This window comes from Leptonychotes weddellii, chromosome 5 (assembly GCF_054177405.1).
Source record: "Leptonychotes weddellii isolate Sample4059 chromosome 5, ASM5417740v2, whole genome shotgun sequence".
Lineage (NCBI taxonomy): Eukaryota > Metazoa > Chordata > Mammalia > Carnivora > Phocidae > Leptonychotes > Leptonychotes weddellii.
Genome location: NC_138373.1, coordinates 94,147,943 through 94,172,455, shown reverse-complemented (window position 1 = coordinate 94,172,455; position 24,513 = coordinate 94,147,943). Strand labels below are relative to the sequence as shown.

The window sequence follows — 24,513 nt, the reverse complement described above, 5'->3', positions numbered from 1 at the left end:
AAAACCACAGTGAATGTAAATGGTTTTTGTGATTTCTGCAACTACTGTAATGGGATATGAAAATATATGTGATTTCTATTGTCAGTAGTTTATTGCCTACATTCATAACTGAAGGAAATGCTAAATTTTAGTAAAAGGCTAATGAAATAAGGTGTAATTTTTTTTTTTTCCTCATCCGAGTTTATAGCCCTGTATTTAAGTCCTCATATAGGAGGGAGCTTGATCTAATTCTTCCAGGGTAAGAGTTTCTCAGACCAGTGAAAGTGGAGATGGCCCCCAGGGCATGTGTCAAACAGATTAGCTCTTCAGGGAATTCTAAAGTTTGGTAATGTTGGTGAAGGGACACCGGTCATGAGATGAGGTAGAAGGAAGGGCAGGGCTTTATATAAGTCAAAATGTGTAGTTGATGAAAAGCATTCAACAGCATCAGGCAAGGAAGTAACACGATCAAATTAGAAAGAGTTTTCTGCTTGAATTTTAGGGGACTTACTGAGAGAAAAGGACAGAGACCTCCAGAAAGAAATAACAGGAGTCTGAAGTTATTGCATGGATGGTGAGCTTGAGGACAAAGGGGTCTTTGGAGATATGATTGGGAGTAGACTGGTTAGAGGGAAAGAGACTGTGTTTGGATAGTTCAATTCTGTGGATATTCAGTGCAGGTTAAATGATCCCAGGTGATATGCCTAGGAAGATAGATGGACCATAATTGCAGGCATGCTTTTTATTTAAAAATAATAATAGTTTCTTTTAATTCTTACTGTATGCAGGTATCATTCTTTTTGAATATAATCTCATATTACCCTTAAGTTTCCCTACGTGGAAGTTGCTATCATTATTTAATTTTATGGGTAAGAAGGCTCAGAGAGTTTATATAGCTTGCTGAGAGTGATGGAACTAGTAAATTGCAGAGCCGCCTTGTTCTCTCCACCACCCTCTTTAGTCAAACTAATGGCCTTTCTTTGAATATGTGTCAGTACTACCCAAATCTATGAGTATTCTAATGACACGGTTAGGTATCTATTACTCGAAAAGCAAAGGGAAGGGTTATAAGTTCTGCACATTAAATGCCAGGTACTTAAATACTAAGTTTTTATTTAACAAAATACTTCCCTGAAAACAAGTATCAAGTGATGAGAATTGTTAAAACCAGAGGCAACCTAATTAAATTTTGTCCTAAGGGTGCCATTTAATTGAACTAGCATTAAAACTCTTTAAAATCACTGTGAATCATTTCACCTTTTCAACATCTCTGATCCTAGCAAAATAAGAGGTACCTTAATAAATACTACGCTCTCACAAAGCCCTTACTGACTTGTAGGAGAATCATTTATGGAAAGAAAATAATGCCCAGCTTAGAAGTGTTAAGGAGTAGATTTATAAATCCCTGCCTTAGGACCTTATCAAAATTAGAGAGGACTCCCTTCATTCTCCTAAACTTGCTTTTGATTCTTTTTAAAAAGAAAGAGGTTAGGAATTTGGGGACACTGATCAAGAAACTAGTCCTAGAGACCGCGTACCATAAACACTGTTCTTTCCAAAGGAATGCCAAACAACATTTAGTTATCCCCCATACTGGTTCAGCCTTCTTCTGGTGAGGTGAGATTTCTTTATTTTCCCAAAAGTGTGTCTAGTTCTGGACCCCTACAGAGGGAGCATAGGAGACACAGAGGCAGGTGCCTATAATTCAGCTCAGTTCTTTGTGTGAACACCTGGGCAGTTGCTTCAGGTGGGCAAGATAGTCGGACCCTTTTTCTTACCTCCTACTAGAAAATGATTGGCAGTGGTGGTGGTCAGCCATAGGTTTCTTATCTTCTTTGAGGTTCATTCAATGGACAAGTCCCCTTTTTTCTCTAAAGCAGCACTGCAGGACAATAACTTCTTGACACAAATTTCTCACAGGAATTGTATAGCATTTTAAGTTCTGTTTGTTGCACTGTAGAAAGTACGTGTGAATTTTGGTCTTACTCAGGAGCAATCGATTATAGTCACAGTTTGTACTGCCGTGTTAACAGGGCTTTAGGCCCATAAAGGGAAATTTGACCAGAATATCCCAGAACAGTTCCAGAAACCGATTCATTATTACTTCTTCCCAATAGAATGTTATTTCTCATGAAAAAAACTAACCCATGTGAATGAGTATCTGATGAAAGCACTCTGACTTACCAAGCTACTTATTTTATACAAAGTTTGTTAACAAGTTGTATTAGAATCATTAATAAGCACCTTACGGATCTTAACACACCCAAAACCACCCACCCGTGTTATAGTCCTTTATAAACCATACTATCCCTTGTAATTGAAAACAGATTCCATAACATCTTTCAGTACTCTGTTGTTCTGAGATGACAGGACAAAAGATACTGAGACATTGTTCCTACCCTCACAGAACTTTTGAGTGTAGAAGAGAAAGATGCTTTTTCACAATTGCCTATAGTCGATATTTTAACACAAGAGTAAAGAATATCATTCTTTTTTATTCTCAGCATAGGGAAATAGATAATTCTATCATTTTTGGAAGGTACGCTCTGAAAATCTGCTGTAAACTGTGTAGAAGTACTTAATATGCAATGATAAACTCAAAGCTCAGCATGTCTTGAATATTCTGTATCATTAGGTAGCTGATGATACAAATCTGTTTTTCATTCCACTGCTTTTTACTTGATACATCTAGTGTAGCTGTATTTCTTCCAGTGCATCCATATTGCATAGTTACCCATTTTTTTGTAGAAACCTGTTACTCTTTGGCAATTCTGTGGTAATTTCATCTTAGAACAATTTTTTTGAAGTGATGTTGTACATTAGGACCAGCTTTTTGGTAGATTAATAAAGTCTCTAACCTCCACAGAGGCTTAAAAAATGCACTGCTTATTTTTATACTTTATCAGTGTCATAAACTCATTGCCAGTAACCTAATTGAGAGTCAGAATTTAACTTTTTTAAGCTTATTATCTTTTCTTTTGTTTGCTTTTAACTTTTATATCCTAAATCCATGCTGATTAGTCTTGGCAAATCAGGAATAAAAGTGTTTCATAGAACTTATTAGCATTTTCTAATTTTATCAATTCTGAAAACAAAGGAAATCTTTATGTTAATTGATTAGTATTTATACAAACATTTAACTCTGTGGGGCCTGAATATTTAACTCTTAGCTGACTTCTTGTTTTTATCTTTGTATGATTAATATGGGGACTGTCATACATATCTTCACAAAAGTTTAGTGTAAGATAATAAACATTTGAAATTGAAGATAATTCAAACAAATATTGGTTAATGTAATCAAATTTGGCAAGAATATGTATTATCTTCATTCATATGTTAATTACAATCATGTATTATGCTGTGGGTCAGCAAAGACTTAAAATTCAATGAATGTATAAATTCCTGGCAGTTAGCATGTACTAATGTTAACGCAGATATAATTCTTTGTTAATGTTCTTTTCATCTCTCATACTGGGTGTGGGTGTTGATTTACTGTATAGGATAAGAATAAACCAGAAATCTAAACATGCTAAATTAATATTCCTGCTTTTTGTACTTGGAATCCAGTGTGTATACCAAAGTGGCCTTTTATTCTTATGTGAACTGACAGTGTCCTATCAGTCAGCTGCAGAAGAATTAGAAGAAGAGTTAGTATTGTACTTGTTTTATGTCTGTTCTGTTAATATCTCTAGGCTACCTTATTTTACTTAATACCCAGATTGTTGAAAAATATATCTGTGCAGTAGAGAAGCTCAGTATTTTAAAGAGTCATTCATCTAATTATGTTTTATAATAATAACTCTTTTTTGGTTCCATCACTACCCATTGCCAAATCCATTGACTTTTAGGGTAGTATGAAACGTTTCCCAAAGCTGGGCAGACAGCATTCCAGACAAAAGGGAGTAAGTAGCATGTGTGCACAAACAAGTGAAAGCTTAATATTTTGTAGGATCTACAAGTACAGGATATTTTCTAGTTTCAGATGCTCAATTTCACAGAATCCAATTTTTTCTTTCATTAAACTATGTGCCTTATATAGCTAATTTTTTATTTTTAAAGATTTTTTATTTATTTATTTTAGAGACAGAGCACAAGAGGGGGGTATAGCTAATTTTTTTAGAGATGACCCAAGGAGCAGTAATTTTAAGCTCTGTCATGGCTGGCAGGGCACTGGCATGAAAAAAGTATAGGCCATGGAAGCGGGGCCTGAAAGTTCTTAACAGTGCTTATGCTGAGCTTCGCAGAGCTGCACTGGTTCTCCAACTCTCATGGTCTAAAACTGTCTCCTTGGGGCGCCTGGGTGGCTCAGTCGGTTAAGCGACTGCCTTCGGCTCAGGTCATGATCCTGGAGTCCCGGGATTGAGTCCCGCATTGAGCAGGGAGTCCGCTTCTCCCTCTGGCCCTCCCCCCTCTCATGCTCGCTCTATCTCATTCTCTCTCTCAATAAATAAAATCTTTAAAAAAAAAAAAAGAAAACTGTCTCCTTTCCCTTTCCTTTCTCCCTTTTTCAAGCAGAAGGGGTTTCCTTGCAAATCAGAGTCAACATCGTCAGTGAGCACCCTTTGCCATGGCCTGACCCAATCACCTTCCCATCCCCTGCTCCCATTAGACAGATGGACATGGGGCCGGCTTCCCGGGAGTCGCCTGAGTTTGTGGAGGAGAGCAGCTAAGGCCCTGCCCCTGCTGTGTGGCCTTGGCTGTGGTGTCTGGGGAGGATAGTGACTCTTCCCACCTCACCCCCTAGCCCTCTAGTACCCTTCCCATAGTCCTGTTTCAGGTGTCTGTCATGGGCTAGTTTAGACATTTAAAAGTTGGGGTTTTCAAGTCATCTTTCCAATTCCTTTCCTCTGGAAAGAAGACACTGTCAGTGCCCCTGGATCCCAGGGAAGGCTCCTGTGGTAGTTCCCCTGTTAGCAGATGTCTCTCGCACTTTCAGGCATTGAATTTGAGGCAAATTTTCAGAAAATAGATGATGCCTATAATTCTATTCAGGAAACATGGAGTGGACTCTAAACAAATGTAGGAGTTGGTGAGAAATATACCTGACAAGCCTGTTGGGAATTTAAATTATAAGAAGTCATATGTACCAGAAATAAGGATTTTGAACTCCCACATTAAAAAAAAAATATGTGGGGGGCGCTTGGGGAACACAGTAAGTTTAGCGTCTGACTCTTGGTTTCAGCTCAGATCATGATCTCAGGGTCATGGGATCGAGCCACATGTTAGGCTCCACGCTCAGCGTGGAGTCTGCTTAAGTCTCTCTCTCTCCCCCCCCCGCCCCTCCCCCCCGCTCTATCTCTAAAATAAATAAAAATCTTTTTAAAAAAAGAAAAATACGTGAAGCTACATTAATGTTACTTCAGATTTGTATTTTACAAAGATCTTCCTGGCAGCAAAGTAGAAATGGCAAAAGGACAAACTTTTAAGAGTCTAAATTAAGACCTAAAGTGAAGGGATGAGATGTTGTCAGGTCTTGGTGACTGGAATGACTTGTTATGTTATTTGTTAATGTAGTTTAACTGCCCAGTTTTTATGACTTGCCTTCCCAACTAGAAATTTGTAACTTGAAAGCAGAAATTATGTTTCTTCTCTTTTTTCTCCCACAGTTTGCTTCCTTTCTTAAAAATAACCTTGCAACGGGGAGCCTGGGTGGCTCAGTCAATTAAGCGTCTGCCTTCAGCTCAGGTCATAATCCCAGGGTCCTGGGATTGAGCCCCGTGTCAGGTTCCCCACTCAGCAGGGAGCCTGCTTCTCCCTCTCCTCCCCAGCTCATGCTGTCACTATCTCTGTCTCTCTCTCAAATAAATAAATAAAATCTTTAAAAAAAAAAATACCTTACAACTAACATCATAAGGTACTTGTTTACTGATCTGACCGAGTAGTGAGACCTGATGTTTGCATGACTGTGGTGTTAACTTGCATGTTTTCCTCTGTAACTACACTAAGTACATAAACTGATTTGGAAATACAGTAAGAGATTTTTCTGTCAATCTTATGCCTACCTCAGCAAATTGAAGGTTCTCAAACAAGTTCTTTGTAGTACCCTATAACTGCTCTTCAAGCCTGGATATACACTGATAATCTTTCGTTTCCATTTAATTAGATGCTTGCATTTGGCTTTCAGCACTCACCTGTTTTGTTCTGATAAACTCAGTTTGAACTGATAAACTCAGTTGAACTGAGTTTGAAGATGTGGAAAGACACAGGGATCTAAAGATTTTAAACTGCAAGAGCAAAGTGAAATCATATATACAAATAATAAAGAGGGAAGAAAAAATACTCCTGAGAGAATATTTTTCCTAAAAAATCAACAGAGACTTGAAATCTATCCAGGAAAACAAAAAGAAAGGAATGGCTATATAATTCTGAAAGTAACTTAAAATCTACAAGATCTCTTAAAGTCTTAAAAGACAGAAAGCAACAAACTGAACATATATGAGAAAAAGCTAAGAAATTTACTCATAAATGAAACTCAAATAAACATGAATCTCTGAGACTCCAAGAGAGACAAACTTAGTAATTATCCTGTCAGAGAGAAATTGGAGCAACAGAAATTGTAGCACTAAAAAAAGCAGCTTAACTGCTCGTTTACCCTTTAAGTAAGAGTCACAAAGGAACAATTTACCACCTCAATCAGAGAAGTGCTGAGGTAAGATAGATAGTCATGAGCACCTCAAAAAACAGAATCACAAAGAAAAATAACCTTGACAAGCTAGAGCACTCACATCATCGTCATTACCAAGTTCAAGCTCAGATGTAAGAGTTGTGCTCAGCCATGGAGCCTCAGCCATTCTTAGGTGGGTGAGATTAATGGAGTGAGGCATCAACTCTGAGACTTTTTAGGTCACCTTTCATAGTGTTCAAGTAGCTTGAAAGAACCAGCTTGCTTACTAAATGCCCTACTCACCACTAGACATTAACTGAGATGGTGGGGGAAATCAGCATTACCAACTTGCAGTCACAGGCACACACCACTCTTACCCACGTTTTGTTTTTATTTGGCCTACATTGCTGAATACTAACCATTTACCAGTTATTAAGCTAGCTGTTAAGGAAACAAAGCCCCTTGTCAGAAGTTGGCAATATCTTAGGTTGGCTTTTATTTACACTTTGAACCCATACTCACATTTCACGTTTTTAGAGAGATGTTGGTGCTTGAGCAGAAGCTGATATTTCAGAGTATATTTAGAAGTGAGTAGAAACTTACATTTAAGCACTGAAAAAATACTCTTGTAACATTAGGAATTATATTTGGCTATATATAACAGAAAAACCCAAAATAACTGGCTTAAACAAGAGAGAAGTTTCTTTTACTCTTGTGTAAAATATATTAAAATGTAGGGAGTTTGGAGAAAATGTACTAGATCTAGTATCATCAGGGATCCAGGCTCCTGTCTTTTTGCTTTACCCACGCAAGTATTCATCACAAGTTCACAAGGATGGTCCAAGATGGCTGCAGGAGCTCCACCATCAGGTCTGAAACAGGCCAGAAGGAGAAAATGTAGAAGGAATAATGCTTCCCAGCTGCATCAGCTCCCTTTGAAGTCTTCCTGAAAAGTCCCACACAGTATTTCTCACAGGCCAGAATTAGTCCCTGGCCATTTCTATTCGTAGTGGAGACTAGGAAATGTATTCTTTTATTCAGCAGTTGGAAGAGGAAGGGGGACCAGAGTGTTCCCAGTTAAGAATCAGATTCTCTTACAAAGGAAGAAACAAAGAATGGATATAGGGATAGACTACTAGCAGTTTTTGATATAGCAGTAGAGAGAGACATCATATTTATGAGTGGTTCTGTTTGACAGCAGAAAGGATGGATTAATTAACCAAATAGGGCTCTACACATTTTCATGGTTTAGTTCTCTTTATAGTGATTAGAAATCTTGAGGTCAACTTTGCAGGTGTCAGGAAATATGGCCCTCTTCAATAATTTACCTCCAGCTTTGCAAGAGAGAAAGAATCATTAAAATCGCCATTTGTTTTATTTCTTTGGCCTCATAAGCAAGTGAAATAGCTGCCCTTTGTCATGTTTGTTCAAAATGAGCGATTTGAGTAAGTATTTTGCTCATTTATCCAAAAGCAATAGTCATGGCAGCCACTATTTATGATATAGTCATCATTGTGCTGACCACCATGCTAAGAGCTTTACATGGAATCTCTTTCCTATCCTTTAGCAAAACGGAGGCAGATGCTATTATTTTCCCCATTTTTACCAATGACAATGAGGCTTAAAGAAGTTAAGTGGACGTTAGAAGATCATATGGCTTAGCAGACACTAGAAGTGGGCTTTAAGAACACAACACAGCTCTTCACCATTAAACGCTTCATTCTGAAATTTACCAATTAAGCAGTGGAATGCCCCTGCCCAGAGAGGGTGTCACATGCCTTTGGAAAGTGAATAGTAATTCCTTATGATCAAAGGCCAGTAGGTCTAAATATTGCTGTGTTTTTACTCATTCACTGAAATTGAGATACTTCTTCTGAGAAATCTTTTTTTTTTTAATTTTGCTCATTTATTTCATTTATCTATGTTTATTCAGCTCAGAAAATTTCTGCTATTTTAAGGATCATCACAGACTATCTTTGGTATACAAGCAAGTGCTTAAGATAAAGTAAAATCACTCTAAAATATTTTAAACAGTTCACCACCTTGGGTTCCCTTAGAGCAGCAGAATGATCTGAATTACCAAGTTTTAAATGTGAGTATCTGATCCAAGTTAAATTACAGTGTTTATTTTGTTTGTTTGGGTATTTGGTTGTTTTTAAGCTTCTGTTATACAAATAGATGAATATGGAAAAAGTAATTTAGAAACAAATACAGATGAGATGCACTTACAAAGAAATACCCTTTAGGCAAATGAGACCATATCTGTACACTCAGATGAGAAAATGACCATGAATGCCGTTCTCTTCCTTGCTTCTTCATCTAGTTATGGAGATGAATTACACAAGAAAACCTGAATATTTTTCTTAAAGTGAAGAATCATTGTGTGCTGATATTAATATTTTTACCCCTTACCCCCAACATCACTTTACTAATAACTCTGGTTCCATCAACCTTCAATTCTTTATAATTTTGTGAAATTCTGTCAGCGTGACAGGCTCTACCCTAAATGGAGTTGCAGATAGCAGAAGACATGACTGTATCCAGGGAGATGACTTCCGGGGTATCTCATTTCATCTCTGTCACACAGCACAGCTTTCAAATCAAACATCATTCTGGGGCTCCGGGAGCTGATTGTTTCTCTCACTCTGCAAGCAAAACTCACATTGTCCTTGACATTCAGACATATCATTTCCTATAACATAAGAAAGTGCTCCCAAGTAACCATGGAAGAACTGATAAGCAAATCCATATAAGCCACAATATATTTATCCTTTTGATTTTGTTGTTTCTTTATGAAGCACTTCCGATATGATAAGCATAGTGCCAGGTGTTGTAGTTAATGAAAAATATAAAACAGACTTGGTTACCATGTTTCTTTCTTGGTGCATAAAGAAGATACTTGGACAGTACTTAAACATAGAACCATCAATTATCAAAGCAAACAAATGAACAAAAATGTGCCCCCAAAAGAGATGCAGTTTTAAGAAGTGTTTCCACAGATAGGTTTAAAAAAATAAGTGCTCACTATAAAACAACCTATTTTTTTGTGTGTTTATAAAAAGAAAATAAAGTCAGTGTGATTGTGCATTCACAAAGAATGCAGATACTATATGCTGCAATTTCATTTTGTGATACTTAATAAAAGTTAATTAGTTCAGAATAAAAATTGATTCCTTTTTCTAAACATATAATCTAGAAATCATTTGTAACTAGTAGGTATGTTGATTTAATTTTTCTTGTTGATTTTAATAGTCATGAATTTATGTAATTGTGTATGAAAAACCAGCACTGTTGGAAGACCAGCCAAGATGGTAGCAGGGAAGACCTTGAACTCACCTCTTCCCATGGACACACCAAATCTACACCTATATGTAGAGCAATTCCTTCTGAAAAACTCAGGGCTGATTGAGCAGCTTCTGTACAACAAATGATAGAGGGACCATATAAAGAAATGTAGGAGAGATGGAGACACAATAGTGACAGGAACTCTACCCCACCACTACAAACTGTAACAGGAATATCACTGAGTGGCCCATGTGCAGACTTACCTGCCTTGGAGCACAGCAAAACCCCCCCCCAAAAAAATAGTAGTTTAAAAGGCAACTAGACTATAAGTGAAGAAAATCCATGTACTCACCATAGAGCATTCACCAAATGGGTGGGGAAGTGCTAGAACTCCCTCCCAGGTCAGAAGTGCTGATGAGAGCTGTTTTTTTGTATTTCCCTTCCACCTTGAAGAGCTTGCAGGAGAAGGGTACAGGCCCTCTAGCTGACCTGCTAGGGTTTCTCCATCACACCCTAGCCCACACCAGCTGTCATCCTGCCAAGGCAGTCCCAGTATGGTATACTTTGTCATGCCCCCTGGCCTGCACTTGATCCAGTCATCCCAACAAGGTGGCCCCGGGTGGCACACTTCAGGACCCACCCTTGGTTTGTACCTACTCCACTACCAGCTGTCCCACCAAGGACCCCCTTGGGTTCCCCTTGTCCCAGCATGGCATACCCCAGGATCCCCAGCTCTTGCTTATTTGAGCTCCAGCCAGCCTGCCAGAGCTTCCAGACTACACACAGTCTGCAGAGGGGACACTACCACACCAGACATTTTTCAAGACTGGGAGAGGTAGCTGTTCTGCCTCATAGAAACACAGAAAGTCAAGCAAAATGAGGAGACAGAGGAATGTGTTCCAAACAAAAGAACAAGGTAAAACCCTAAGGGAGGGGGGAAAACCTCTAATGAAATGAAAATAATTTACCTGACAAAGAGCTCAAAGTAATGATCACAAAGATGCTCACCAAACTTTGAAAGAGGACAGTGAGAACTTCAATAAAGGATTAGAAAATATAAGAACCAATCAGAGCTGAAGAATATAATAACTGAAATGAAAAATATGCTAGAGGGAATCAACAGCAGATTAGATGATATAGAAGAATGGATCAGGGATCTGGAAGACAGAGTAATGGAAATCACCCATTCAAAACAGCACAAAGAAAAAGAATTTTTAAAAGTAAGATAGGTTAAAGAACTTTTGGGACAACATCAAGCCTACTGACATTGATATTATAGGGGTCCCAGAAGGAGAAGAGAAAGAGGCAGAAAATTTATGTGAAGAAATAATGGCTGAAAACTTCCCTAACCTGGGAAGGAAACAGACATCTGGGTTCAGGAAGCCCAGAGAGTCCCAAACAAGGTGAACCCAAAGAGATCCACACCAAAACATATTATAATTAAAATGGCAAAAGTTAGAGTGTCTTAATGGCTGCAAAAGAAGAACAAATAGTCACATACAGGGAAAATGCCATAAACTATCAGCTGAGTTTTCAGCAGGAACTTTGTAGGCCGGAGGATGTAGCAGGATATATTTAAAGTACTGAAAGGAAAAAACTCATAACCAAGACTATTCTACCAGCAAGGTTATCATTCAGGATTGAAGGAGAGAGTTTTTCAGACAAGCAAAACCTAAAAGATTTTATCACCACCAAACCAGCCTTACAAGAAATGTTAAAGGGTTTTCTTTAAGTGGAAGAGAAAAGGCCATAACTAGAAATAAGAAAATATATGAAAGAAAGAAATCTCACTGGTAAAGGCCAATATATATAGTAAAAGCAGTGGATTAGCCATTCTTAAAAAGCTAGAATTAAAGTTAAAAGATAAAAATAGTAAAATCAGCTATAACTGCAGTAAATAATAAACAAAATATCTAAAATATGACATAAAAAACATAAAATGTGGTGGGGGAGAGTAGAAGTGTGGTGCTTTTATTTATTTTTTTAAGTAGGCTCCATGCCCAATGTGGGGCTTGAACTCACAACCCTGAGATTAAGAGTTAGATGCTCTACCTGCTGAGCCAGCCAGGTGTCCTATAGTGTAGTGCTTTTAGGATGCATTTGAAGTTGCACAACTACAGCTTAAAATAGACTGTCATATATACATATATATGTTTCTATATATGAATCACATGGTAATAACAAAGCAAAAACAATAGATATACAAAAAATGAAGAGAAAGGAGTCCAAACATAACAATAAAAAAAAAAAAATCAAACCACAGGGGGCAGAAAGCAAGAAAAGAAAGGAACAGAGAATTACAGAAACAACCAGAAAACGATTAGCAAAATGGCAATAAGTACATACCTATCAACATTTACTTTAAATGTAAATTGGACTAAATGCTCCAATCAAAAGACATAGGGTGGCTGAATGGATTTAAAAAACAAAACCAAACCCAAATAACCCCAAAACAACATCCATTTATATGTTGCCTATAAGAGACTTGCTTCAGATCCAAAGACACAGACTGAAAGTGAAGAGCTGAAAAAAAATATCCCATGCATATGGACATGAAAGGAAAGCTGAAGTAACAATACTCATATTAGACAAAATAGACTTCTTTAAAAAAAAAGATTTTATTTATTTATCTGACAGAGAAAGAGGGAGAGCACAAGCAGGGAGAGTGGAAGAGGGAGAAGCAGGCTCCCTGTCAAGCAGGGAGCCCAACGCAGGGCTTGATCCCAGGACCCCGGGACCATGACCCGAGCCAAAGGCAGACGCTCAACTGACTGAGCTACCCAAGAGCCCTGACAAAATGGACTTTAAAACAAGGACTGTAACAAAAACAAAGAAGGGCAGTACCTAGTGATAAAAGAATTAATCTAAGAAGATACAACAGTTGTCAATATTTATGCACCCAACATAGGAGCACCTAAATATATAACGCAAACAATTAGCAGACATAAAGGGAGAAATTGATAATAATATGATAATGGTAGGGAACTTTAATACCCCACTTACATCAGTGGTTAGATTATCCAGACAGAAAATCAATAAGGAGACACTGGCTTTAAACAACACTTTAGACCAGACGGACTTAATAGAATAGGGGCTCCTGGGTGGCTCAGTCATTAAGCGTCTGCCTTCAGCTCAGGTCATGATCCCAGGGTCCTGGGATCGAGCCCTGCATCAGGCTCCCTGCTCGGCGCGTAACTTGCTTCTCTCTCTCCCATTCCCCCTGCTTGTGTTCCGTCTCTCTCTGTCAAGTAAATAAATAAAATCTTAAAAAATAAAATAAAATTGGCAGAATACACACTTTCGTTTTTTAAATTAAGCTTATTTTTTTAATTCCACTGTTGTTAATATACAGTGTTACATTAGTTTCAGTTGTACAATGTAGTGATTCAACACTTCTATACATTCAGTACTCATCATGATAAGTGTACTCTTAATCCCCATCACCTATCTCCCCCTGTCCCTGCTTCCCCTCTGAACCATGAGTTCTCTGTAGTTAAGATTCTGTTTCTTGGTTTCTCTCTCTCTTTTTTTCTTTGCTCATTTGCTTTGTTTCTTAAATTCCACATGAGGAAATCATACGGTATTTGTCTTTCTCTGACCTATTTCAGTTTGCATAATACCCTCTAGCTCCATGCACATTATTGCAAATGGCAAGATTTTATTATTTTTGATGGCTGAGTAATACTCCATTCTGTGTCAACATCTTCTTTATCCATTCATCAGTCAGTGGACATTTGGGCTCTCTCCATAGTTTGGCTATGGTTGATAATGCTACTATAAACATCAGGGTGCGTGTACCCCTTTGAATCTGTATTTTTGTATCCAGTGCACTTGCTGGATTGTAGGGTAGTTCTGTTTTTAACTTTTTGAGGAACCTCCATACTGTTTTCCAGAGTGACCACACCAGTTTGCATTCCCACCAACAAGGTAGAGAGTTCCCCTTTCTCCACATCCTCACCAACATCTATCGTTTCCTGTGTTATTAATTTTAGCCATTCTGACAGGCGTAAGGTGGTATCTGTTGTGGTTTTGATTTGCAGTTCCCTGATGATGAGTGATGTTGAACATCATTTCATGTGTCTGTTAGCCATCTGGATGTCTTCTTTGGAAAAGTGTCTATTCATGTGTTTTGCCCATTTCTTAACTGGATTATTTGTTTTTTTGGGTGTTGAGTTCGGTAAGTTCTTTATAGATTTTGGAAACTAACCCTTTATCAGATATATTGTTTGCAAATATGTTCTTCCATTCCAATGGTTGCCTTTTAGTTTTGTTGATTGTTTCCTTTGCTGTCCAGAAGATTTTTATCTTAATGAAGTCCCAATAGTCATTTTTACTTTTGTTTCCCTTGCCTCTGGAGACTTACCTAGTAAGAATTTGCTAGGGCCAATGTTGAAGGGGTTGTTGCCTGTCTTCTCTTCTAGGATTTTGATGGTTTCCTGTCTCACATTTGGGTCTTTCATCCATTTTGAATTTATTTTTGTGTACAGTGTGAGGAAATGGTTCAGTTTCATTCTTTTGCATATGGCTGTCCAGTTTTCCCAACACCATTTGTTGAAAAGACTGTCTTTTTTCCATTGGATATTCTTCCCTGCTTTGTCAAAGTTAAGTTGACCATACAATTGTGGGTCTTGATGCACTAATCTTAAAGCATCTTAGCCCCCTGTTTTCTAATAGTCTGTGCACTTACACTTAACTTTGTCACATCCTGGAAATTGTCATAATCTAGAACAGAGGTCGGGAAACTACAGCCCTTGAGACAAATCAGACCACCATCTGTTTTGCAAATAAAGTTTTACTGGAACACAGCTATACCCATTGTTTACTTACTGTTTATGATGGCTGTCAAGCTTCAACAGCAGAGCCAAGAGGTTTTAACAGGATCCATAGGGCCTGCAAAGCCACAAATATCTACTATCTAATTCTTGACAGGAAGTTTGCTGATCCCTGATCTAGAATACATACATATGCATATTTCTCACTCCTTCCCCTTCAAGATCTCACTTCCTTATCCTAGGACAACTGCTTTTCTACCTCAGAGAACTTTCATATCCTTTCTTCCTGAACTTTCAGTCACTCCATGGCTCTTCATCCTTCTCTGTCACTTTCATGGTGAAATCTCCTTAACCATTCTAACCAGACCCTCCAAATCTTTGTATTTTGGTACTTCTGTATATCACCTATAAACTTTTATGTTTGACACTTTCCAACCATCTTCTTTTCTTTTCTGCATCTAGGTTGCTCTGTACTGGTGGAGAATTAACACAACCAGGCACACTGATAAAAGTACACATTCACAGTATTCAACCACAGCTGGATCCTCACTGCTAATCAGGGAACTTTTACCTGTCACTGGTCAGTGCCTTTCTCCAGCCCACAACTGATGTCCCAAACACCCACAACTCTCCTCTAATCCAGTCCTATTCCCCTGCCCATCTCTTACAAGATGGCATTGTCTTGCTTGTGGTGAAAACTGAAGGGACTAGGTAGGAACATTCTCAGCTTTAAACTCAGACATGAACAAAGATCTCAGTAGCCAGGTCTGTCTTCACTCTTTTCTTCCAGGCTCTGCAAAATGTCATCCCTCCACCAGGGCTTTTAACCTTGATCCCTCTGGTCTTCACCCACACCAACACCTTGTCCAATTGGTTATTTTCTTCTCTTTCTACTTTCCAACCTCTCCTAGAATATACCACAGAAAATGTGCAGGCTCAAGCCTTTCCCTTACTGAAAAAACTTGAGAAGCTCTCCTCTCTACTACTCCATACTTGCCCTCCATATCGGTTCACATGGGTCACTCAGTAAAAAGAGGCCAAGTATGAAACAGTATTCCATTTCCTTGCCACCACAGAGTCATTTGGACTTAGAGTCCCTCAGGCTTGCAGAAGCAAGATAAAATTTCCTACCACATTCTTGACCTGAAATTCTTTTCATCATAAAGACTATGGCAAAATTCTCCCAAATGTAACAATATTTCTAACTTCAACTTGACATTTAGAAGGTAACACAAAACTTTAAATATCCTGGGGAATCTGCTAATTGACCTTTTACAGAGAGCATGTATCATAACTGTGGCTCTAACAAATGGCATGAAAAATGAATAACATCTAGAAATGGCTATTTTTTATTTGTGATTTACTCTTTAAGGCTTTCTTGAACATGACCTGATGAATTTATGTCACGTCTTATACATATAAAGGCTGAAAACTTAAATATAGTGGCACTAGATGAATGCTCATAAGAATATTCTAAGCACAGGGACACCTGGGTGGCTCAGTCATTATGCGTCTGTCTTCGGCTCGGGTCGTGGCCCCGGGGTCCTGGGATGGAGCCCCACATCAGGCTCCCTGCTCATCAGGAAGCCTGCTTCTCCCTCTCCCACTGCCCCTGCTTGTGTTCCCTCTCTCCTGTCTCTCTCTCTGTCAAATAAATAAATAAAATATTAAAAAAAAAAAAAAAAAGAATATTCTAAGCACAGATGAAAACATTTTTGTGTGAAAGCAAACTGGCTAATTAGGCCCCATTTATCCTCTTTCACACTGTGACCTGGGGTGAGTTCTAAATTCTGGACTTCAGGTTTTCCATTTCAAGAGCACATGATCTCTAAGAAACTACCCAGTTCAAGATTCTACATGAAGGGAAAAAAAAAAAAGAAAAATACATATATGCTAACTCTTCATTCTCACAAACTTTAACCATGTAAAACATTATAATATTGTGACATCTCTCAAATATTTACTCTTGCATGCTGATTTCAAGGGCAGAAAGTATAAGTGTGCTCTACTTTAAGAAACTAAATTTACAAAAGAAATGAATTAAGAAGATATTTACAAAAGGACTGTGCTTTATAAAAGGAATTAATGAATTAAAATGAGGATACCTCTCTATTGATACAAAATATTTTAAATTTCAGACAAATCAGTGTGTAATACAGTTTATAGAGATGGCCCTTCTCTTTGCTTCGTGCACACCTCCATCATAGAATTCCAATGTTCTTTACTGACTGGTTTGCAAAATCGACTGTGAGGTCTATATCCCAAGGGAAAAGACCGTGTTTATCGACTGTTATCTGCAACACCCCATTGTAAGCTGGTTCCTTAAAATATGTTTATTGAATGAATCAAAGCATGACAGCTCTATAAATCAAGGCATTACTGTAGGTTCATTAGCCTGTTCTGCCCATTTATGGAGAATAATTTTGGGGCGTGGGTGGCTTGAAGTGAATATCTGAGTCATTTTTAGAATGAAATAGAAAGACGGTCAGTCTAATTGCCAGAGGGTTCCTTAACCTGAGCTCAGTTTTTAAACTGCTAGAGGCTAAAGTGGACAATTTGCAAACATTCAGTACACAACCCAAATGAAATTGGTTAGTAATTTTGATAACTCAGTTTCAGAAACACCAGCTAGAAGGGCTAATTTCCTTGAAGCCTGAAGAAAAAAGCCACATTAAGAGAGGGTCCTCTTTTAAATCGCATCCTGTGAAATTTCTTAGTACCAGGACATTATGATATTTAGAGAGAATTTGTGGTAAATAAGTGTGCCCAGAATTCATGCTATTGTTCTTGATTGTGGATACTTTCACTTGGGGAGGTTATATAATAGCTGATGATGCTGCTCTTCTAGAAATTGTTAGGGGAACTGAATGCAGAGCATACTAGACACTCTAAACAGATGGGAAAATATATAATCTAGATAATAAAATTACAATTAGAACCAAACAGTTTGTTTCTTGCTAGTTGAAGGGAAGGAAGATTTAAGTTTTCAATCTCTGAACTTTTTAGAAAGGGAGAAAAATAATAAGTGTTCACATATTTAGAAAACTGGTCCTGAAACTTTAAAATGTTTCCAATTAAAGTAAAAAAGAGCAGAATAAGAGGTAGCTTAGTGTCTAAGGGAAAGAAAGGATGGCGTGTTTTCATTTAATCAATTGTTTACATGTTTCACATGGCACCAGGGCCTTAACCGAAGATGCCCTCTTCTCTCTCCTCGGCAAATCTTTAAAAAATTGATTTGGGTTAACTTAGAACATTTTTAGTTTCTACTCTGTGAAGTCGAGTGTGAACTCAGCCCTCTAGAAAACGGTCCATTTGTTTTTAAGTATGTGTCATTAAACCCAATGAGATGGAGCATTAGGGACAGTGTTTGGTCCGAAAATGCCTGTCTCTGGCAGGGCCTAGCCTGCAGACAGTCGGCGGTAGCATATGGTGGCCATGAGGGCCAGCCGCTGGCTCAGGCCCAATTCCATTGCCTGCGAGGAACTGTGTTCACTCGCTCATTCCTCATGCATGAATTTCACACCCTACTTTGTGCAATAATGGCACTCTGTGTCCCAAGAGAGCTACTCTAAACTTTCCCTACCACCCTCTCCTCACTCCTAACTGCTCTGCTGCTTTTGGCAGGTGACTTGGAACCAAATCAACCAGAGAACACCCCGGCGGGGGGGGGGGCGGGGTGGTAGGGATGGAGGGCTGGGTTGGGGCCACGACAGCCCGCCTTGCTGGAGCCCTCTGCAGGACTGGGCGTCTGCGTGCGTGCTACAAACAAAACTCCAGGACTCCTGCCTTCTTTCTTGGCCAGCGTGTGGATGTCAGGTGACCCCTCTCCCTTATTTGGACTGCGTAAGTAGGGAACTTCTGAGAATTAAAAAAAAAAAAAATTACCTAAGTGATCGGAAATTATGTTAACAATCTGGGGAGCTGCTGGCACTGACTCCATGAAGTGGGCCGTGCCTCACCGCTTTGTGAAAGCTGCTCTGAGGTTGTCAAGGGTCTTCTCGTTGTTAGCTCTGGGCGCTCTCCTAATCTTAATTTATTGATCTGTGATAAATTTTCCTACAATGTTTCCCTTGTTCCTGGCACTTCCTTACCCCTTAACACTAGTCCCTTTATGTTTCTTCCTTTCCTCAGACTGCTGCTTCTTAGTCTTTTCCTTCTCCTCTTGGTCTTTTCTGCTTTGCTTCTTTTCTTGGCAGTGTCCCTTCACACTGTACACTTTTGCTACAAAGCATCACCCTTATGTGACCTTTACTATCACCGACACGCTGAGACTCCATGAACTGTTTCTCCAGTTTGTTTCCCTTCCCTAAGTGCCAGGCCCATATTTCCAACTGCCCAGTTCTCTGGATGTTTCACAAGTACCTCAAACTCAATCTTTGGATTGAGCTAGATCTTTGGATTTCCTGTCAAAGCTGCTGTTCTTTTATGTCTCACAATTTAAAAACCTGAGTGTGATCCAGAATGCCCACATTTAAATAGCCACAGGTCCCTCAGGTTTGTCCCCAAAATGTGTGTGGTTCCTCCGCTCTCCATCCTTACCACCTCTCATCTCAGCTCTTCCATCTGTCTTCTAACACGTCCTCCTGCCCCCAGACAAGTGCCACTCCATCCACTCTACTGCCTTACATCTCACCTGATCAGATCTCTCCCCTATTTAAACTCTGCAGTAGCGTCCCCCTGTCTGTATGATGAAGATCCAACTCCTCACTATGGCACAATCTACCCCTCTTAGCATGGCAATCTTGTCTTGCTATTTCTTCCCAAGTGCCATGGGCTCTAGCCCATCCATATGAACTGCAGGAGTCAGAGGAGGACAAGCTCTTATGCTTTTCCCTATTGTATTCTCTGTCTGGACTATTACTTTCCACCTTTATTTTCCTACATATTTCCTTCAAGACTCACATTTGGCATCACCTCCTCTGTAAAACTTCTTGACCCTAGCAAACTTAGATAGATCACTGTGGTGTCAGAGGCTCACAAAAGACTACTATTATTACTGCCCATCACATTATCTCTAAGGCTTTATGATATGTTTGCCTTCTCTTACTGCACTGTGACCTTCTCAAGGGAGAGATTTTTGTCTTGTACATCTTTTATTCCTAGTGATTTCCATGTTACCTGACAGACAACTGTTCAAGAGATACCTGCTGAGTATGTAAAGTGAAGAATGAATGTCACTTATATTGACAGCAGATTTAGTAGTTCTCTCTGCAGTTCCGTTACACAGGTTACACCTTGCTTCGCTATATGTTGGTCCATGAGGCTTGAATCAAGCTGTGAATTGTTCCCTATAATTCATGTCTCTCTGATCAAATCCATACACAAATGGATTTTGGAACATAAATCTTATTTCCAAGTATCTGGAACATAGTCCTATTTCTCATCTCTTCCCCTTAGAAAGTGAGGCTAAGAATACAATGGATTCCTGAGTTAGATGCAAAAGATTCACAGCAGTAAAGCCTGCAGATTAAAAGCAATCACAAACTTTTGCTCTTTGGTATATTATTAAAGGGGGTGAATTTAACCTATTTCTCAGAGTAGGCTTCTTTCCTTCCATTCCTTTTTTAACATTTACTGGTACTTTAGCCTCTAATTTTTTGAAACTCTAATCTTTTATGAATTCTTGAACTGGTTCTCCCATTTTATCTCGGAAAAGTTCACAATAAACTCTCTACGGGGGAGGTAAAAAGAAGAGAGCTCGATCTGCCAAGCCTGTCTCTTTCAATAGGGCTAAGTATTTTCCTATTATACTACATGAACCTTTGGTTAACATAGTTAAAAACACAAATCTCAGCTTCAACTTTGCAAATATAAAATGGCATGTATGTGCATGTTTGTATATGTACATGTGTGTATTTAGGTAAAGAAATGTGTGTATTATACAAACAAACATACACATTTATATGCAACTTTTCAGTCAATAAATTGAAAGTAAGTACACAGTTTTATCTGTTATCTGTTATTATCATCACCGTTTGAAAACTCTTTTATATTAAAAGAGCCTATTTTATGTCTTTGTGATTGTATTTGTATAAACACTGATGTATCCCTAAAATCTCTATAACACACACTCCTGTTACGCATTTCACTAGGCACACTTACCTGATAGGAGCTGCTGATATCTGCATAGTACTCCTAACACTATCTCTTTTATTTATTGAGAACTTGCTGATATTTCAAAGCATAGGGTGGCTAGAGAGTTCCTCATTAATGTCACAATTTGGATCATAGTGACAACTATAATAGCATTACACTGAGAGATACATTCTTTCATTAGCATTGTACTATTTTTAAATATAATGAGTGAGCACCTCATAAATATCTTCCCATTATAGAAACCATAATCATAAATATTGCCTCTTCTGAAACTTTTTAGAATTAGAAAATAAAAGTTTAAAAGAAAGTCAGGGTATCCCTTTTAGAAGACATAACATTCTTTGATTTCTCTTTCTGCTGCTTCATTGCTGGTATATAGAAATGCAGCAGATTTCTCTACATTGATTTTGTATCCTGCTACTCAAAACAATCTACACATTCAGTGCAATCCCTATCAAAATACCACCAGCATTTTTCACATTGCTAGAACAAAAAATCCTAAAATTTGTATGGAACCACAAAAGACCACAAATAGCCAAAGCAATCTTGAAAAGGAAAAGCAAAGCTGGAGGCATCACTATTCCACACTTCAAGCTATATTACAAAGCTTTAGTCATCAAGACGGTATGGTATTGGCACAAAAACAGACACACAGATCAATAGAATAGAACAGAAAACCCAGAAATGGACCCACAACTATATGGTCAACTAATTTTTGACAAAGCAGGGAAGAATATCCAATGGAAAAAAGACAGTGTTTCCAACAAATGGTGTTGGGAAAACTGGACAGCAACATGCAAAAGAATGAAACTGAACCATTTCCTCACACTGTACACAAAAAAACTCAAAATGGATGAAAGACCTAAATGTGAGATAGGAAACCATCAAAATCCTAGAGGAAAACACAGGCAATAACTTCTTTGACCTCAGCCGTAGCAACTTCTTACTAGACACGTTACCACAGGCAAGGGAGACAAAAGCAAAAATGAACTATCAGGACTCAATCAAGATAAAAAGCTTTTGCACAGACAAGAAAACAATCAACAAAACTAAAAGGCAACCATTGGAATGGAAGAACATATTTGCAAGCAATATATCTGATAAAGGGCTTCCAAAATCTATAAAGAACTTTTCAAACTCAACACCCAGAAAAACAAATAATCCAGTTAAGAAATGGGGCAAAACACATGAATAGACACTTTTCCAAAGAAGACATCCAGATGGCTAACAGACACATGAAATGATGCTCAACATCACTCGTCATCAGGGAAATACAAATCAAAACCATGATGAGCTACCACCTCACACCTGTCAGAATGGCCAAAATTAACAACATAGGAAACAACAGATGTTGGTGAGGATGAGGAGAAAGGGGAACCCTCTTTACTGCTGGTGGGCATACAAACTTGTGCAGCCCCTGTGGAAAGCAGTATGGAGGTTTCTCAGAAAGTTAAAAATAGAACTACCTTTCGATCCAGTAATTGCACTACTAGGTATTTACCCAAAGGATACAAAAATACAGATTCAAAGGGGTACATGCACCCCGATGTTCATAGCAGCAATTTCAACAATAGCCAAACTATGGAGAGAGCCCAAATGTCCATCAACTCATGAATGGATAAAGATATGGAAATGTAGTATATGTATGTATATATATAGTAGTGTATGTGTGTATGTATATATGTAATAGTGTATCACACATATACTACTACATATATACATACACATACATATGTATGTATATATATGTAATGGAATATTACTCAGCCATCAAAAAGAATGAAATCTTATCATTCACAATGATGTAGGTGGAGCTAGAGTGTATTATGCTAAGTGAAATAAGTCAGAGAAAGACAAATACCATATGATCTCACTCATGTGGAATTTAAGAAAGAAAATAGATAGGGTGCAGTCTCTTAAGCATCTGATTCTTGGTTTTGGCTCAGGTCATGATCTCAGGGGTCCTGGGATCAAGCCCCGTGTCAGGCTCCACACTCAGCATGGAGTCTGCTTGAGATTCTCTCTCTCCCTCTGCCCCTCCCACTTGTGCTGTCCATAAATAAATAAATAAATAAAATATTTTTTAAAAAAGAAAGAAAATTGATGAACATATGGGGGGGGGGAGGGAAACAAACCATAAGAGACTCTTAAAAATAGAGAACAAACTAAGGGTTGATGGAGGGAGGTGGGTGAGGGATGGGCTAGGTGGCTGATGGGTATTAAGGAGGCACTTGTGATGAGCACTTGGTGTTGTATTTAAGTGATGAATTACTGAATTCTCCTAAAACTAATACTGCACAGTATGTTAACTAAAACTTAAATTAAAAGAAGAAAGAGGATCTAAAAAACATCCCCTCCCAAAAGAAAATTAGTGTATTGACTACAAATCATCCAGATCTAACAGACATTTCGAGAATACTCTGCTACCAATAGAATATACACTCCTTAAGTGCACAAGGAAGATTCTTCAGGATAGATCATATGCCAGGCCACAAAACAAGCCTCAATAAATTTTAAAAGGTCTGAAATCATACTAAGTGTTTTCTGATAACAATGGAGTGAAACTGAAAATCACTAACAGAAAAAAATTGGGAAATTCATGAATATGTGAAAATTAAATAACACTTCTTAATCCAGTGGGTCAAAGTAGTCACAAGGAAAATTAGAAAATTCTTTTGAGATGAATGAAAATGAAAACCAAACATACCAAATGTGGGATGTAAGTACAGCAGTGTTCAGAGGGAAAGTCATGGTTACAACTTTCTACAGTAAAAAGGAAGAAAGATACCAAATCAAAAAGTTAATCTTCACCTTAAGACAATAGACGTTAAGAGAAAGAAGGAGCAGTAAGCAAAAGGGTCTGAAATGGGCTAAGGAGATGGAACAGAACGAAAGCCCAGATAGAAAAGAAAAACAATTTGTCTTTGTTACTGGAGCAGAGGACATTACGATTATTTCTGTGTTTGCTGTAAGATTATAAAGTTACCATCTTTACCACTTTCATCTGTTTTCTATGTGAAGGTAGACTTGAGGTGAAGCTGGATATGAAGTGACTAAAAGGACAGAGCATTGGAGATTTGAAGAATAGTCCCCATGTAATGTGGTTGTAAAGTCCTTGTGTGGAGTTGACTACAGAAAATTATTAGGAATGTCAGGCCGTTGAGGATCCTTTGGAGGCTGGTAGCAGTGTATTCTAGAGAACTACTAAGCTGCCCTGTTGTGTGATTCCCTCAGCTGCATTCGGGTCTGTGGGGAAGGCATAGAAAAAGCGAACGTTGACATTCACATATGGCTAGGCTTTTTGCTAGTCGGGTGAGATGGAAAGAAATGGACAAGGAAATTTAGGATGTTGAAGTGATAGGCCATGATCCATAAGCTAGATAAGGATGAACCAAAGAAAGTAAAAAGCTAATGAATAGGGAACAAGTAGAAGGGTCAATGAACCAGAGTCACTGGGAGGTCTAACAGCTCCATGAGGGCAGGGAATCTGTTCTGTTTACTAATGTGGCCCAACCCCCAGAATAGTGCCTGGCACATATTTGTATTGAACGAATCACCAGGGCAGAGCTGGGATCATTTATAAGCAAGCTGGAAGAACGGGAGGTTGTGGTCAGAGTCAGATGACTGAATGAGGGATGGAGGAGGCAAAGCATCATCAGTGACACCTTGTGATGTCTGACACACTCGTGTGGTAGGTTCTCGGTAACTGTTAGCCTTCATCATTACTTTTTTTGGCCTGTTGTAGGAATTACTTATTTTTAAAGAAATAGAGTCATT

General features: G+C 38.5%; 1 protein-coding gene across 1 annotated transcript in view; it reads left to right on the top strand.

Annotated features, from left to right (window-relative positions):
• Positions 1-24,513, top strand: part of SLC2A13 (solute carrier family 2 member 13) — a 180,946-nt gene that overhangs the window by 83,486 nt on the left and 72,947 nt on the right. The gene's annotated exons all lie outside the window — the stretch shown is intronic.